General features: G+C 41.5%; 1 protein-coding gene across 1 annotated transcript in view; it reads left to right on the top strand.

Moving 5' to 3' along the window:
• Positions 1-17,223: 17,223 nt before the first annotated feature.
• The window catches only part of LOC123167740 (polyubiquitin), a gene marked incomplete in the record, with an annotated part of 1,754 nt that continues 737 nt past the window's right edge, over positions 17,224-18,240 (top strand). The window contains 1 exon segment of the mRNA XM_044585602.1: positions 17,224-17,286.

Raw genomic sequence — 18,240 nt, 5'->3', positions numbered from 1 at the left:
CTTTGATTAACGAGCTAGTCAAGTAGAGGCATACTAGTGACACTCTGTTTGTCTATGTATTCACACATGTATTATGTTTCCGGTTAATAAAATTCTAGCATGAATAATAAACATTTATCATGATATAAGGAAATAAATAATACTTTATTATTGCCTCTAGGGCATATTTCCTTCAGTCTCCCACTTGCACTAGAGTCAATAATCTAGTTTACACAGTAATGATTCTTACACCCATGGAGCCTTGGTGCTGATCATGTTTTGCTCGTGGAAGAGGCTTAGTCAACGGGTCTGCAACATTCAGATCCGTATGTATCTTGCAAATTTCTATGTCTCCCACCTGGACTAAATCCCGGATGGAATTGAAGCGTCTTTTGATGTGCTTGGTTCTCTTGTGAAATCTGGATTCCTTTGCCAAGGCAATTGCACCAGTATTGTCACAAAAGATTTTCATAGGACCCGATGCACTAGGTATGACACCTAGATCGGATATGAACTCCCTCATCCAGACTCCTTCATTTGCTGCTTCCGAAGCAGCTATGTACTCCGCTTCACATGTAGATCCCGCCATGACACTTTGTTTAGAACTGCACCAACTGACAGCTCCACCGTTCAATGTAAATACGTATCCGGTTTGCGATTTAGAATCGTCCGGATCAGTGTCAAAGCTTGCATCAACGTAACCATTTACGATGAGCTCTTTGTCACCTCCATATACGAGAAACATATCCTTAGTCCTTTTCAGGTATTTCAGGATGTTCTTGACCGCTGTCCAGTGATCCACTCCTGGATTACTTTGGTACCTCCCTGCTAAACTTATAGCAAGGGACACATCAGGTCTAGTACACAGCATTGCATACATGATAGAGCCTATGGCTGAAGCATAGGGAACATCTTTCATTTTCTCTCTATCTTCTGCAGTGGTCGGGCATTGAGTCTTACTCAATCTCACACCTTGTAGTACAGGCAAGAACCCTTTCTTTGCTTGATCCATTTTGAACTTCTTCAAAACTTTGTCAAGGTATGTGCTTTGTGAAAGTCCAATTAAGCGTCTTGATCTATCTCTATAGATCTTAATGCCTAATATATATGCAGCTTCACCGAGGTCTTTCATTGAAAAACTCTTATTCAAGTATCCCTTTATGCTATCCAGAAATTCTATATCATTTCCAATTAGTAATATGTCATCCACATATAATATCAGAAATGCTATCGAGATCCCACTCACTTTTTTGTAAATACAGGCTTCTCCAAAAGTCTGTATAAAACCAAATGCTTTGATCACACTATCAAAGCGTTTATTCCAACTCCGAGAGGCTTGCACCAGTCCATAAATGGATCGCTGTAGCTTGCACACTTTGTTAGCTCCTTTTGGATTGACAAAACCTTCCGGTTGCATCATATACAACTCTTCTTCCAGAAATCCATTCAGGAATGTAGTTTTGACATCCATTTGCCAAATTTCATAATCATAAAATGCGGCAACTGCTAACATGATTCGGACAGACTTAAACATCGCTACGGGTGAGAAGGTCTCATCGTAGTCAATCCCTTGAACTTGTCGAAAACCTTTTGCAACAAGTCGAGCTTTATAGACAGTAACATTACCATCAGCGTCAGTCTTCTTCTTGAAGATCCATTTGTTTTCAATGGCTTGCCGACCATCGGGCAAGTCAACCAAAGTCCATACTTTGTTCTCATACATGGATCCCATCTCGGATTTCATGGCTTCAAGCCATTTTGCAGAATCTGGGCTCACCATCGCTTCTTCATAGTTCGTAGGTTCGCCATGGTCTAGTAACATGACCTCCAGAACAGGATTACCGTACCACTCTGGTGCGGTTCTTGATCTAGTTGACCTACGAAGTTCAGTAATAACTTGATATGAAGTTTCATGATCATTATCATTAACTTCCTCACTATTTGGTGTAGGTGTCGTAGAAACTGATTTCTGTGATGATCTACTTTCCAATAATGGAGCAGGTATAGTTACCTCATCAAGTTCTACTTTCCTCCCACTCACATCTTTCGAGAGAAACTCCTTCTCTAGAAAGGATCCATTCCTAGCAACGAATATCTTGCCTTCGGATCTGTGATAGAAGGTATACCCAGCAGTCTCTTTTGGGTATCCTATGAAGACACATTTCTCCGATTTGGGTTCGAGCTTATCAGGTTGAAGTTTCTTCACATAACCATCGCAACCCCAAACTTTAAGATACGACAACTTTGGTTTCTTGCCAAACCATAGTTCATAAGGCGTCGTCTCAACGGATTTTGATGGTGCCCTATTTAACGTGAATGCTGCCGTCTCTAAAGCATAACCCCAAAACGATAGCGGTAAATCAGTAAGAGACATCATAGATCGCACCATATCTAGTAAAGTGCGATTACGATGTTCGGACACACCATTACGCTGTGGTGTTCCGGGTGGCGTGAGTTGCGAAACTATTCCGCATTGTTTCAAATGTAGACCAAACTCGTAACTCAAATATTCTCCTCCATGATCTGATCGTAGAAACTTTATTTTCTTGTTACGATGATTTTCAACTTCACTCTGAAATTCTTTGAACTTTTCAAATGTTTCAGACTTATGTTTCATTAAGTAGATGTACCCATATCTGCTTAAATCATCTGTGAAGGTGAGAAAATAACGATATCCGCCACGAGCCTCAATATTCATCGGACCACATACATCTGTATGTATAATTTCCAACAAATCTGTTGCTCTCTCCATAGTACCGGAGAATGGTGTTTTGGTCATCTTGCCCATGAGGCACGGTTCGCAAGTACCAAGTGATTCAAAATCAAGTGATTCCAAAATTCCATCAGTATGGAGTTTCTTCATGCGCTTTACACCAATATGACCCAAACGGCAGTGCCACAAATAAGTTGCACTGTCATTATTAACTCTGCATCTTTTGGCTTCAACATTATGAATATGTGTATCACTACTATCGAGATTCATTAAAAATAGACCACTCTTCAAGGGTGCATGACCATAAAAGATATTATTCATATAAATAGAACAACCATTATTCTCTGATTTAAATGAATAACCGTCTCGCATTAAACAAGATCCAGATATAATGTTCATGCTCAACGCTGTCACCAAATAACAATTATTTAGGTCTAATATTAATCCCGAAGGTAGATGTAGAGGTAGCGTGCCGACGGCGATCACATCGACTTTGGAACCATTTCCCACGCGCATCGTCACCTCGTCCTTAGCCAATCTCCGCTCAATCCGTAGCCCCTGTTTCGAGTTGCAAATATTAGCAACAGAACCAGTATCAAATACCCAGGTGCTACTACGAGCATTGGTAAGGTACACATCGATAACATGTATATCACATATACCTTTGTTAACCTTGCCATCCTTCTTTTCCGCCAAAAACTTGGGGCAGTTCCGCTTCCAATGGCCAGTCTGCTTACAGTAGAAACACTCAGTTTCAGGCTTAGGTCCAGACTTGGATTTCTTCTCCTGAACAGCAACTTGCTTGCTGTTCTTCTTGAAGTTTCCTTTCTTCTTCCCTTTGCCCTTTTTCTTGAAACTAGTGGTTTTACTGACCATCAACACTTGATGCTCCTTTTTGATTTCTACCTCCGCAGCCTTTAGCATTGCGAAGAGCTCGGGAATTGTCTTACTCATCCCTTGCATATTATAGTTCATCACGAAGCTCTTGTAGCTTGGTGGCAGTGATTGAAGAATTCTGTCAATGACGCTATCATTCGGAAGATTAACTCCAGTTGAATCAAGTGATTGTTATACCCAGACATTTTGAGTATATGCTCACTGACAGAACTATTCTCTTCCATCTTGCAGCTATAGAACTTATTGGAGACTTCATATCTCTCAATCCGGGCATTTGCTTGAAATATTAACTTCAACTCCTGGAACATCTCATATGCTCCATGACGTTCAAAACGTCGTTGAAGACCCGGTTCTAAGCCGTAAAGCATGGCATACTGAACTATCGAGTAGTCATCAACACGTGACTGCCAGGCATTCACAATATTTGCAGTTGCTGGTGTAGGTGGTACACCTAGCGGTGCTTCCAGGACGTAATTTTTCTGTGCAGCAATGAGGATAATCCTCAAGTTACGGACCCAGTCCGTGTAATTGCTACCATCAACTTTCAACTTTTCTTTCTCAAGGAACGCATTAAAATTCAACGGAACAATGGCACGGGCCATTTATCTACAATTAACATAGACAAGCAAGATACTATCAGGTACTAAGTTCATGATAAATTTAAGTTCAATTAATCATATTACTTAAGAACTCCCACTTAGATAGACATCTCTCTAATCATCTAAGTGATTACGTGATCCAAAGCAACTAAACCATGTCCGATTAACACGTGAGATGGAGTAGTTTCAATGGTGAACATCACTATGTTGATCATATCTACTATATGATTCACGCTCGACCTTTCGGTCTCTGTGTTCCGAGGCCATATCTGTATATGCTAGGCTCGTCAAGTTTAACCTGAGTATTCCGCGTGTGCAACTGTTTTGCACCCGTTGTATTTGAACGTAGAGCCTATCACACCCGATTAACACGTGGTGTCTCAGCACGAAGAACTTTTGCAACGGTGCATACTCAGGGAGAACACTTTTATCTTGAAATTTTAGTGAGAGATCATCTTATAATGCTACCGTCAATCAAAGCAAGATAAGATGCATAAAGGATTAACATCACATGCAATCAATATAAGTGATATGATATGGCCATCATCATCTTGTGCTTGTGATCTCCATCTCCGAAGCACCGTGCTTGTGATCTCCATCTGCAGCAGGCCTGGCACCCAGCGGTGCTTCCAGGACATAATTCTTCTGTGCAGCAATGAGGATAATCCTCAAGTTACGGACCTAGTCCGTGTAATTGCTACCATCATCTTTCAACTTAGCTTTCTCAAGGAATGCATTAAAATTCAAAGGAACAATAGCACGGGCCATTGATCTACAACAACATAGACATGCAAAATACTATCAGGTACTAAGTTCATGATAAATTAAAGTTCAATTAATCATATTACTTAAGAACTCCCACTTAGATAGACATCCCTCTAATCATCTAAGTGATCACGTGATCCAAATCAACTAAACCATGTCCGATCATCACGTGAGATGGAGTAGTTTTCAATGGTGAACATCACTATGTTGATCATATCTACTATATATTTCACGCTCGACCTTTCGGTCTCAGTGTTTCGAGGCCATATCTACATATGCTAGGCTCAGCAAGTTTAACCCGAGTATTCTGTGTGTGCAAAACTGGCTTGCACCCGTTGTATGTGAACGTAGAGCTTATCACACCCGATCATCACATGGTGTCTCGACACGACGAACTTTCGCAATGGTGCATACTCAGGGAGAACACTTATACCTTGAAATTTAGTGAGAGATCATCTTATAATGTTACTGTCAATCAAAGCAAAATAAGATGCATAAAGGATAAACATCACATGCAATCAATATAAGTGATATGATATGGCCATCATCATCTTGTGCCTTTGATCTCCATCTCCAACGCACCGTCATGATCACCATCGTCACCGGCGCGACACCTTGATCTTCATCGTAGCATCGTTGTCGTCTCGCCAACTATTGCTTCTACGACTATCGCTACCGCTTAGTGATAAAGCAATTACATGGCGATTGCATTTCATACAATAAAGCGACAACCATATGGCTCCTGCCAGTTGCCGATAACTCTGTTACAAAACATGATCATCTCATACAATAAAATTTAGCATAATGTCTTGACCATATCACATCACAACATGCCTTGCTAAAACAAGTTAGACGTCCTCTACTTTGTTGTTGCAAGTTTTACGTGGCTGCTACGGGCTGAGCAAGAACCGTTCTTACCTACGCATCAAAACCACAACGATATTTCGTCAAGTATGTGCTGTTTTAACCTTCAACAAGGACCGGGCGTAGCCACACTCGATTCAAGTAAAGTTGGAGAAACTGACACCCGCCAGCCACCTGTGTGCGAAGCACGTCGGTAGAACCAGTCTTGCGTAAGCGTACGCGTAATGTCGGTCCCGGCCGCTTCATCCAACAATACCGCCAAATCAAAGTATGACATGCTGGTAAGCAGTATGACTAGTATCGCCCACAACTCACTTGTGTTCTACTCGTGCATATAATATCTACGCATAAACCTGGCTCTGATACCACTGTTGGGGAACATAGTAATTTCAAAAAATTTCCTACGCACACGCAAGATCATGGTGATGCATAGCAACAAGAGGGGAGAGTGTTGTCTATGTACCCTCGTAGACCGTAAGCGGAAGAGTTATGACAAAGCGGTTGATGTAGTCGTACGTCTTCATGATCGACCGATCCTAGCACCGAAAGTACGGCACCTCCATGATCTGCACACGTTCGGCTCGGTGATGTCCCACGAACTCATGATCCAGCAGAGTGTCGAGGGAGAGCTTCGTCAGCACGATGGCGTGATGACGGTGATGATGAAGCTACCGGCGCAGGGCTTCGCCTAAGCACTGCAACGATATGACCGAGGTGGATTATGGTGGAGGGGGGCACCGCACACGGCTAAGAGATCCAATGATCAACTTGCCAGTGGAGGAGGGGGAGGGGGCCGGCCTCCTAGGCGCGCTCCAAGGGGAGTCCTACTCCCACCGGGAGTAGGATTCCCCCCTTCCCTAGTTGGATTAGGAGAGAAGGAAGGGCAAGGAAGGAGGAAGGAAAGGGGGGGCGACCCCCCTCCCAATTCGGATTGGGCTTGGGGGGGGGGCACGCCCCCTCCTTTACTCCCTTCTCCTCTCTCCCACTATGGCCCAATAAGGCCCATATACCTCCCGGGGGGTTCCGGTAACCTCCCGGTACACCGGTAAATGCCCGATCTCACCCGGAACCATTCTGATGTCCAAATATAGTCGTCCAATATATCGATCTTTATGTCTCAACCATTTCGAGACTCCTCGTCATGTCCGTGATCATATCCGGGACTCCGAACTACCTTCAGTACATCAAAACACATAAACTCGTAATACGATCGTCACCGAACGTTAAGCGTGCGGACCCTACGGGTTCGAGCACTATGTAGACATGACCGAGACACGTATCTGGCCAATAACCAATAGCGGAACCTGGATGCTCATATTGGCTCCTACATATTCTACGAAGATCTTTATCGGTCAAACCGCATAACAACATACATTGTTCCCTTTGTCATCGGTGTGTTACTTGCCCGAGATTCGATCGTCGGTATCTCAATACCTAGTTCAATCTCGTTACTGGCAAGTCTCTTTACTCATTCCGTAATGCATCATCCCGCAACTAACTCATTAGTCACATTGCTTGCAAGGCTTATAGTGATGTGTATTACCGAGAGGGCCCAAAGATACCTCTCCGACAATCGGAGTGACAAATCCTAATCTCGATCTATGCCAACTCAACAAACACCATCGGAGACACCTATAGAGCACCTTTATAATCACCCAGTTACGTTGTGACGTTTGGTAGCACACAAAGTGTTCCTCCGGTATTCGGGAGTTGCGTAATCTCATAGTCATAGGAACATGTATAAGTCATGAAGAAAGCAATAGCAACAAACTAAACGATCAAGTGCTAAGCTAATGAAATGGGTCAAGTCAATCACATCATTCTGTGATGATGTGATCCCGTTCATCAAATGACAACTCATGTCTATGGCTAGGAAACTTAACCATCTTTGATTAATGAGCTAGTCAAGTTAGAGGCATACTAGTGACACTCTATTTGTCTATGTATTCACACATGTACTAAGTTTCCGGTTAATATAATTCTAGCATGAATAATAAACATTTATCCTGATATATGGAAATATAAACAACAACTTTATTATTGCCTCCAGGGCATATTTCCTTCAGCTATCTCTACATCTACCTTCGGGATTAGTTTTAGACCTAAATAATTGTTATTTGGTGCCAGCGTTGAGCATGAACATTATATCTTGATCTTGTTTGATGCAAGACGTTTATTCATTTAAATCAGAGAATAATGGTTGTTCTACTTACATGAGTAATATCTTTTATGGTCATGCACCCTTGATGAGTGGTCTATTTTTACTAAATCTTGATAGTAGTGATACACATGCTCATAGTATTGAAGCCAAAAGATATAAGTTTAATAATGATAGTGCAACTTATTTGTGGCACTGCCGTTTAGGTCATATTGGTGTAAAGCGCATGAAGAAACTCCATGCTGACGGGCTTTTGAAATCACTTGATTATGAATCACTTGATGCTTGTGAACCATGCCTCATGGGCAAGATGACTAAGACTCCGTTCTTTGGAACAATGGAGCGAGCAACATACTTGTTGGAAATAATACATACTGATGTATGCGGTCCAATGAGTGTTGATGCTCGCGGCAGGTATCGTTATTTTCTAACCTTCACGGATGATTTGAGCAGATATGGGTATATCTACTTGATGACATATAAGTCTGAAACATTTGAAAAGTTCAAATAATTTCAGAGTGAAGTGGAAAATCATCGTAACAAGAAAATAAAATTTCTACGATCTGATCATGGAGGAGAATATTTGAGTTACGAGTTTGGTCTTCATTTGAAATAATGCGGAATAGTTTCGCAACTCACGCCACCCGGAACACCACAGCGTAATGGTGTGTCCGAACGTTGTAATCGTACTTTATTAGATATGGTGCGATCTATGATGTCTCTTACTGATTTACCGCTATCGTTTTGGGGTTATGCTTTAGAGACGGCTGCATTCATGTTAAATAGGGCACCATCTAAATCCGTTGAGACGACACCTTATGAACTGTGGTTTGGCAAGAAACCCAAGTTGTCGTTTCTTAAAGTTTTGGTTGCGATGCTTATGTGAAAAAGCTTCAACCTGATAAGCTCGAACCCAAATCGGAGAAATGTGTCTTCTAGGATACCCAAAGGAGACTGTTGGGTACACCTTCTATCACAGATCCGAAGGCAAGATATTCGTTGCTAAGAATGGATCCTTTCTAGAGAAGGAGTTTCTCTCGAAAGATGTGAGTGGGAGGAAAGTAGAACTTGATGAGGTAATTGTACCTTCTCCCGAGTTGGAAAGTCGTACATCACAGAAGACAGTTCCAGTGATTCCTACACCAACTAGTGAGGAAGCTAATGATGATGATCATGAAACTTCTGATCAAGTTACTACCGAACTTCGTAGGTCAACCAGAGTAAGATCCGCACCAGAGTGGTACGGTAATCATGTTCTGGAGGTCATGTTACTTGACCATGATGAACCTACGAACTATGAGGAAGCGATGATGAGCCCAGATTTCGCAAAATGGCTTGATGCCATGAAATCTGAGATGGGATCCATGTATGAGAACAAAGCGTGGACTTTGGTTGACTTGCTCGATGATCGGCAAGCCATAGAGAATAAATGGATCTTCAAGAAGAAGACTGACGCAGACGGTAATGTTACTGTCTACAAAGCTCGACTTGTTGCGAAAGGTTTTCGACAAGTTCAAGGAGTTTACTACGATGAGACCTTCTCACCCGTAGCGATGCTTAAGTCCGTCCGAATCATGTTAGCAATTGCCGCATTTTAAACTGCATTCCTGAATGGATTTCTGGAAGAAGAGTTGTATATAATGCAACCAGAAGGTTTTATCGATCCAAAGGATGCTAACAAAGTGTGCAAGCTCCAGCGATCTATTTATGGACTGGTGCAAGCATCTCGGAGTTGGAATAAACGTTTTGATAGTGTGATCAAAGCATATGGTTTTATACAGACTTTTGGAGAAGCCTGTGTTTATAAGAAAGTGAGTGGGAGCTCTGTAGCATTTCTAATATTATATGTGGATGACATATTGTTGATTGGAAATGATATAGAATTTCTGGATAGCATAAAAGGATACTTGAACAAGAGTTTTTCAATGAAAGACCTCGGTGAAGCTGCTTATATATTGGGCATCAAGATCTATAGAGATAGATCAAGACGCGTAATTGGACTTTCACAAAGCACATACCTTGATAAAGTTTTGAAGAAGTTCAAAATGGATCAAGCAAAGAAAGGGTTCTTGCCTGTGTTACAAGGTGTGAAGTTGAGTCAGACTCAATGCTCGACCACTGCAGAAGATAGAGAGAAAATGAAAGTCATTCCCTATGCTTCAGCCATAGGTTCTATCATGTATGCAATGCTGTGTACCAGACCTGATGTGTGCCTTCCTATTAGTTTAGCAGGGAGGTACCAAAGTAATCCAGGAGTGGATCACTGGACAGCGGTCAAGAACATCCTGAAATACCTAAAAAGGACTAAGGATATGTTTCTCATTTATGGAGGTGACAAAGAGCTCATCGTAAACGGTTACGTCGATGCAAGCTTTGACACTGATCCGGATGACTCTAAGTCACAAACCGGATACGTATTTTTATTGAATGGTGGAGCTGTCAGTTGGTGCAGTTCCAAGTAGAGCGTCGTGGCGGGATCTACGTGTGAAGCGGAGTACATAGCTGCTTCGGAAGCAGCAAATGAAGGAGTCTGGATGAAGGAGTTCATATCTGATCTAGGTGTCATACCTAGTGCATCGGGTCCAATGAAAATCTTTTGTGACAATACTGGTGCAATTGCCTTGGAAAAGGAATCCAGATTTCACAAGAGAACCAAGGACATCAAGAGACGCTTCAATTCCATCCGCGATCAAGTCAAGGAGGGAGACATAGAGATTTGCAAGATACATACGGATCTGAATGTTGCAGACCCGTTGATTAAGCCTCTCTCACGAGCAAAATATGATCAACACCAAGACTCCATGGGTGTTAGAATCATTACTGTGTAATCTAGATTATTGACTCTAGTGCAAGTGGGAGACTGAAAGAAATATGCCCTAGAGGCAATAATAAAGTTGTTATTTATATTTCCTTATATCATGATAAATGTTTATTATTCATGCTAGAATTGTATTAACCGGAAACTTAGTACATGTGTGAATACATAGACAAAGCAGAGTGTCACTAGTATGCCTCCAACTTGACTAACTCGTTAATCAAAGATGGTTAAGTTTCCTAACCATAGACATGAGTTGTCATTTGATGAACGGGATCACATCATTAGAGAATGATGTGATTGACTTGACCCATCCGTTAGCTTAGTACTACGATCGTTTAGTTTATTGCCATTGCTTTCTTCATACATGTTCCTATGACTATGAGATTATGCAACTCCCGAATACCGGAGGAACACTTAGTGTGCTATCAAACGCCACAACGTAACTGGGTGATTATAAAGATGCTCTACAGGTGTCTCCGATGGTGTTTGTTGAGCTGGCATTGATCGAGATTAGGATTTGTCACTCCGATTATCGGAGAGGTATCTCTGGGCCCTCTTGGTAATGCACATCACTATAAGCCTTGCACGCAATGTAACTAATGAGTTAGTTACGGGATGATGCATTACGGAACGAGTAAAGAGACTTGCCGGTAACGAGATTGAACTAGGTATTGAGATACCGACGATCGAATCTCGGGCAAGTAACATACCGATGACAAAGGGAACAACGTATGCTGTTATGCGGTTTGACCGATAAAGATCTTCGTAGAATATGTAGGAACCAATATGAGCATCCAGGTTCCGCTATTGGTTATTGACCAGAGATGAGTCTCGGTCATGTCTACATAGTTCTCGAACCCGTAGGGTCCGCACGCTTAACGTTCGATGACGATCGGTATTATGAGTTTATGTGTTTTGATGTACCGAAGGTTGTTCGGAGTCCCGGATGTGATCACGGGCATGACGAGGAGTCTCGAAATGGTCGAGACATAAAGATCGATATATTGAAAGGCTATGTTTGGACACTGGAATAGTTCCGGATGAGTTCGGGCATTTTTCGGAGTACCGGGAGGTTACCGGAACCCCCGGGGAGTCAATGGGCCTTATTGGGCCTTAGTGGGAGAGAGGAGGAGGCGGCCAAGGTGGGGGCGCGCCCCACCCCAAGCCCAATCCAAATTGGGAGAGGGGCCGGCCCCCCTTTCCTTCTCTCCCTCTCCCTCTTCCTTTTTCTCCTACTCCAACTAGGGAAGGGGGGGGGGGGGGAATCCTACTCCCACTGGGAGTAGGACTCCCCCTTGGGTACGCCATAGAGAGGGCCGTCCCTTCCCTCCTCCACTCCTTTATATACGGGGGAGGGGGCACCCCATAGACACACAAGTTGACAGTTGTCTTAGCCGTGTGCGGTGCCCCCTCCACAGATTTCCACCTCGGTCATATCGTTGCAGTGCTTAGGCGAAGCTCTGCGCCGGTAACTTTATCATCACCGTCACCACGCCGTCGTGCTGACGAAACTCTCCCTCGACCTCAGCTGGATCTAGAGTTCGTGGGACGTCACCGAGCTGAACGTGTGCAGATCGCGGAGGTGCCGTAGCTTCGGTGCTAGGATCGGTCGGATCATGAAGACGTACGACTACATCAACCGCATTGTCATAACGCTTCTGTTTTCGGTCTACGAGGGTACGTGGACAACACTCTCCCCTCTCGTTGCTATGCATCACCTAGATAGATCTTGCGTGATCGTGGATTTTTTTTGAAATTACTGCGTTTCCCAACATACACCATATAGCGGAGGATACCTGGGCAGCCGCAAAATTCGAGGTGGAATGGCAACGCAGTGGATGGCAGGAAGCCGCCTGGGTGGAGAGATGGAGGTCCCACAACCTGGGCGGCGACTTGGGTGGTACAGCGGGGCCGTGGTCGCCGACAGAGCGGATATTGAGCACAGTGAACAGGGATGGAATGAGAAAAAGTGCTTTAGGTGGGGTATTTTGGGATGGACCGGGCGTGTCGGAATCCAATGCGGTGAAGGTCCGAATGCCTGCAAACCTCCATACGTTTAGTGCCGGTTTGTGGGATTTTTTTGCATCGGTCCAAACATATTCGTTGAACGACGTTGGATGGAAAAAGATGTTTGGACAACCCGGTCTAGATATTTACGAGAGGTTTGGTGGATCGCGCTAGAGTTGCCCTGAGACAACAGGTCTGCTGATCATGATGCGATGAAGGCATATGTCCATTGCCGGGTTGGGCTCGCTAGAGCTATATCTCTTGTGTTGCGAGATGTAGATATGGCTCGCTTCTCGCGCCCAGACCGCTCACTCGTTGTTAGCCGACCCAGTAAGGGACGCGTTGATGAGCGGTTTTCTTCCTCCCCTTCTTCATTTTTTGTCGGTCAGTTTTCTTACCTTTTTTTTTTGTTTTCCTTCAATTTTCTTTGTTTCGTTTTCAATTTTATTTTGTTATCTTTTTCTTCCTTTCTCATTTTTTCTTTTTCCTTTTTAATACATGTCTATTTTTTCATACATATTGTACTTTTTTCTATATAGTAGGAGCATTTTCTATATAGTTTACATCTTTTAAATACATGACTAATATTTTTTCAAATATATTTATTGATGTCTAATTTTTTCTTACTCGCTGTAAAAATTGTGTGTACACAAGAAATATTCTTTTATATATGTTTAACATTTTTCAAATACATGACTAGTAACATGCAAAAAATAAAATAAAAAATACATGACTAATATTGTTTTTAAATATATATTTACATTTTAAATACAATATCAACATTGTTTTCAAATTTATGTTTGGTGTCTACATTTTTTATACATACTAGCACATATGCCCGTGGGTTGCAACGGGAGACTTCAAGGGACGCGAATCAGGCTCGGAGACATGTGCTTTACTATGAATCAGGGGTGGCAAGGTCGAGAAACTAAGCGCGGGAAGCATGTTACTCATGACAATAACAATGGACGAATTGATAGTAGGGTTATTCAAGACGGTAGTTCAGAACATGAAACATGATCCCGAGTCAATTGATCTGGGTGAATAACACAAATTCAGATTATTAGTGCATAATGAAATTTATAAAAGTATAATAGGAAGAAATAACATTAGTCATTATCACTAATGATGCAACGGCCTAAATAGATTTTATGCCGTGCAACTTGACATCATCGGTCAAACCTAGTACGTGCTTGATATACCATTAATTACTGTTTAGGCTTATGGATAATGGAGATTGCTCGAATATGTCTTGTTTTTATATTAATGAACACTCTAAGAAATTCACAAGCTTACTAATAGGCATGACAAGAGTAATGCAAACTTTTTTGTAAAGAAAAGCATTAATACAAAGTTTTCATATTTCAAAGAAAGCTAAATTTCATCAGCTTGAAAGTGGGCGGCGTATCTAGATCGAAGCCGAATGTGAAAGCTTCCATCGATATTTGGTCTACTCCGAGTTGCAGACGGATCACTCGCTCCGCACCATGTCCTAGACGAATCGTTTTTCAGAGGAAAAATATTAAAATCAAAGGTGTTTTTGTAAGAACAAAAAGGATCATTATGGCTTCTAATTAAAAACTTTCATGAGAGCGGAGATAGAGAATGATGGTCTTAGCGAGGACGTCCGACCGAGTAGGCATCTTTTGTAAGAATGCAGCCTCGCGACGCATCTCGCCCCACTGTGCATGCATGCTTCCGGCTGCACCATTCCTTCTTCAAGAGCGAAATCCCTCTTCTTTCCTTTTGTTTCAGCAGCAAGATCCAATCTATTTCCTTCTTCAAGACCGAAATCCTTATTTCCTTCGTTCTTTGGATTCAATTCCATTTGCTTCCTTATTTACCTATCCACTCTTTCCTTTTTCTTCTCCGTCATAGACTTGACTTGAAATCCCCTCTTTCCATCCTTATTGTCCTCTCTTTTGCTTTCTTATCGGGGCAACTTATTATTTCCTTCCTTATTGATTCTCGAAATTGCTCCTTGATACTCAGGAAACTCGAAGATCTATTTAAATTACGAAGTTTGGATTGAAGGCAGCGATGTGGGACTATTTAAAATCTACACGGACCTTTATTATAGCATATAAAGGAAGCTAGCTTAGTTGGTTAAATCATGATTTGTTGGGCACGAGGTTGCGAGTTCGATTCTGCACACTAATATTTTTGCACTGTTGGGCTGGGTGGGCCGGAAAAATTGGTGGCCTGTTCACCTTCGACTGGTTTGGAAAACCAGGGCGTGGATTTAAAACATCGAGCGACTCGATCGGGTTTGACGTACGACGGATGAATAAATCGGATGTACGGACGAAAATTTAGGAGGAAGAAGCGATCACCCTTTTATTATTACTAGCAATAGCAACTAGCAAAAGTGCGATCACCCTTTTATTATTACTAGCAATAGCAACTAGCAAAAAGTGCCCGTGCGTTGCAACGGTACAAAGTTGGGTCATCTATTTTGGAACGGAGGTAGTACTACCTCCCTTCACCATCGTTTAAAAGAGCAGTAAATCTTCGCCGGTCGTTTTTTACTATTTGTTTTTCTAGAATTCATTTGGGTGTTGTTTTAAAATAATTAGTATCACTCGAATAATTAGTATCACTTTATTGAAATAATCCTTATCACTTTGTTGAAATCATATAATTTTGAATTAAAGAAATCTATAGTTATTTTAGAGTATGTAATAAAACATACATGTGATAAAAAACATACCACTATCCCTAGGGTACGTAGAAGCATATGGCATATGCACGCTGCATGCGTGTTGTAGCCAATCCATGCGCAGGATCAGTTAATTGGTCTTTGCATGCAATTTTTTGATGAAGAAATCTTTGACCTGTGGCTTTGGCGCGCCTTCCCATTATGAGGTCTTCCTTTCTAAAAAATCCATCCGAATGATCGGTTAATTGGTCATTGCATACTTTATGCGAAGAAGAATTCTGAAAAAAATATGATAAAGAAATCTTTAACCTATCTATGGCCTTGCCGCACCCTCCCATTATGGGGTCTTTCTTTCTAAGAAATCCATCCGATTGATCAGCTAATTGGGCTGTTATAATAGGGGAGATTTCTTTCTTTTGCATTTCTTAGCGCAAGATCCCCTCTATCAGATACTTATGTGTCCTCTTTTTCATATAGCACAACATCACATCTTTATTGAGCCTCTCTTTATTTAAATTTATATCCAATTTCCGACGAGGCTTGTTGACGTCTACTTGCTGATCTATATAAATTGGTAGAATTTTGTTTAAAGCAGCGAGGTGGTACTATTAAATAAAATAAGCGAGGCGTTGCATGTAAAGAACGGACAGCTAGCCCAGCTGGTTTTGTCTCCCCAACAGCAAAACCGTGGCGCGAGTTCGATCCCCTGTGCCCTTATTTATTTTTCGCACTCCTGCAAACGCAATGGCCGGCCCACTATGGAGTGCGGGTTTATTTTAGAAAAACGTGGGGGCCTTTTTGCAAAAGTGCCGCGACGGGTGAGCGGGCAGAAGCACTGTTTGCTTTATTATTAGGAAAAGATTATATATATAATATATATATTATATAATAATAATAATAATATTATTATTAGGTAAAGATAAAGATAAAGATTATACATTTTATACATATGGCACATTATTTATACACATTTAATATTTTTTAAATACATGCTTGATTTGTTTTTCAAATATATGTTTTGATGTCTACCTTTTTTCATACACATTATACAAGTTTCTATACACCTGAAACATTTTTTTATACATGTTTAATATGTTTCAAATACGTGATTTTTCAAAACACATGTTTTTAAATATTTTTCCGAGTACGTGCTAACTGTTTCACAAATACATGTTGGAACATTTTTTGAATGATACAAAACATTTTCTGAACTATGTGAACATTTTTTACATTGTATAAACATATTTTAAGGAACATAATTTTTGAAATTTGTGAACTTTTTTAAGCTACGTTGACCAAAAATTATACTGCTTTAACTTTTTCCTAAATTCATGGTTTTTTAATTATTATTATTTTACGTTGGTTTAACTTTTTGGAACATATGAATTTTAGAATGTTTTCAAAAATATGAACAAAAGAAAAAAACGAATAAAAGAAGAAAGCAAACTCACCTGGGCCGACCCTTAGCGATGGAAAGTAGCGGTTCTTTTGGGGGCGAGACATCATCCTTCCGGGTCTCGCTATAAGCCCAAACGGTCGCGGCTATATGGAAAGTCCACCTCGGCGCTTGGATCAACTTAAAAAAAAAAAAAACTTCGGCGCTTGGAGACCCCTCGAGACGCTTCGAGAGACTGCGTGGTGGGGACGGACTCCGCAACCGCCTCTCCTACCCGCCCGTTCCGTTCCAGCCGAGCCAGCCTCCTTTACTTGCCCAACCTATAAATTTCTCCACAGGCATAGGCTCCTGTATCCCAATCCAATCGCAAGCCCCCCTGATTCCATCGAGAAAAAAGAATCCAGCTCTCGCGAACCTCCTTCTCCGTCAAGGTATGCGCCCGCCACCGATTACCTCTTCCCCCGATCTATCTGTTTGTTCATGTTGTGGGATTGATTTAGATGCATATATGTGCGATTGTGATTGTCAAATTGGTCAACGCGATTAGATGACGAGAAGATTGTAGAAACGACATGGATATTTTTTAGAGGATAAAGCAACATGGATATATCAGTAGATACGTGTAGATCGCTGTACCCATGTTCATGATATTGTTTAGATGCCCGGTAGATTAAAGGAAAAACGAGTTATTGTTGGTCTGAAGATTTCGATCCAGTGTGATTGCTGTCCCGTGATGGTTCATCCAGGAGTTGTTGATTAGACTTTTATAGATCATTAGTGTTGGATCTGCCGTTCTAGGTTCTTGTTTGATATGCTTCAGATTATTCCTCATCTGGCCCGATGGTTTTAAGTTGAATCTCATTAGTGTTCATCCATTATTTGCCTTATTGTTATATCAATGTCGGTTATACTATTTCTGCGTCTCTATGTTAGCCTTACAATATTTGTCAAACTGGCTTCTTATACAAATCTGCTTATTTGAACTGGAAGTAGATCCTAAACAGTAGATTATTATATTCCAATCCCCTTCGATGTACTTGCTCAGTTCCAGTTGTAAAAATCTGCTTATCTGCTTTGTAATTTCCAGCTATAAAAGCCTGCTTAATTTAAACTGGAATTAGATCATGAGGGGCAGTTCCAGTTCTGTGTATTCACATGCTTCTGTTCATAATTATTGCTCCGCGGTTGTTACTTGTCAGATTTACCTAGTAATCTATCAGAAATTTAGCTATTCACAGCTGTTTACTTGTTTTGTTTCTCTCTTTGTATATATGCCTTCAACTTGGTGTGTGGAATTTCCTACGAGGCATACCTATTACAAAGATTCAGATTAACACAGTCTTCGTCTCTTTACTTTGTTGATCTTTCATATACACCTAACTAGG

Source organism: Triticum aestivum, chromosome 7D (assembly GCF_018294505.1).
Source record: "Triticum aestivum cultivar Chinese Spring chromosome 7D, IWGSC CS RefSeq v2.1, whole genome shotgun sequence".
Taxonomy (NCBI): domain Eukaryota; kingdom Viridiplantae; phylum Streptophyta; class Magnoliopsida; order Poales; family Poaceae; genus Triticum; species Triticum aestivum.
The sequence above is the reverse complement of the archived record's forward strand: the minus strand, read 5'-3'. Positions and strand labels throughout refer to the sequence as shown.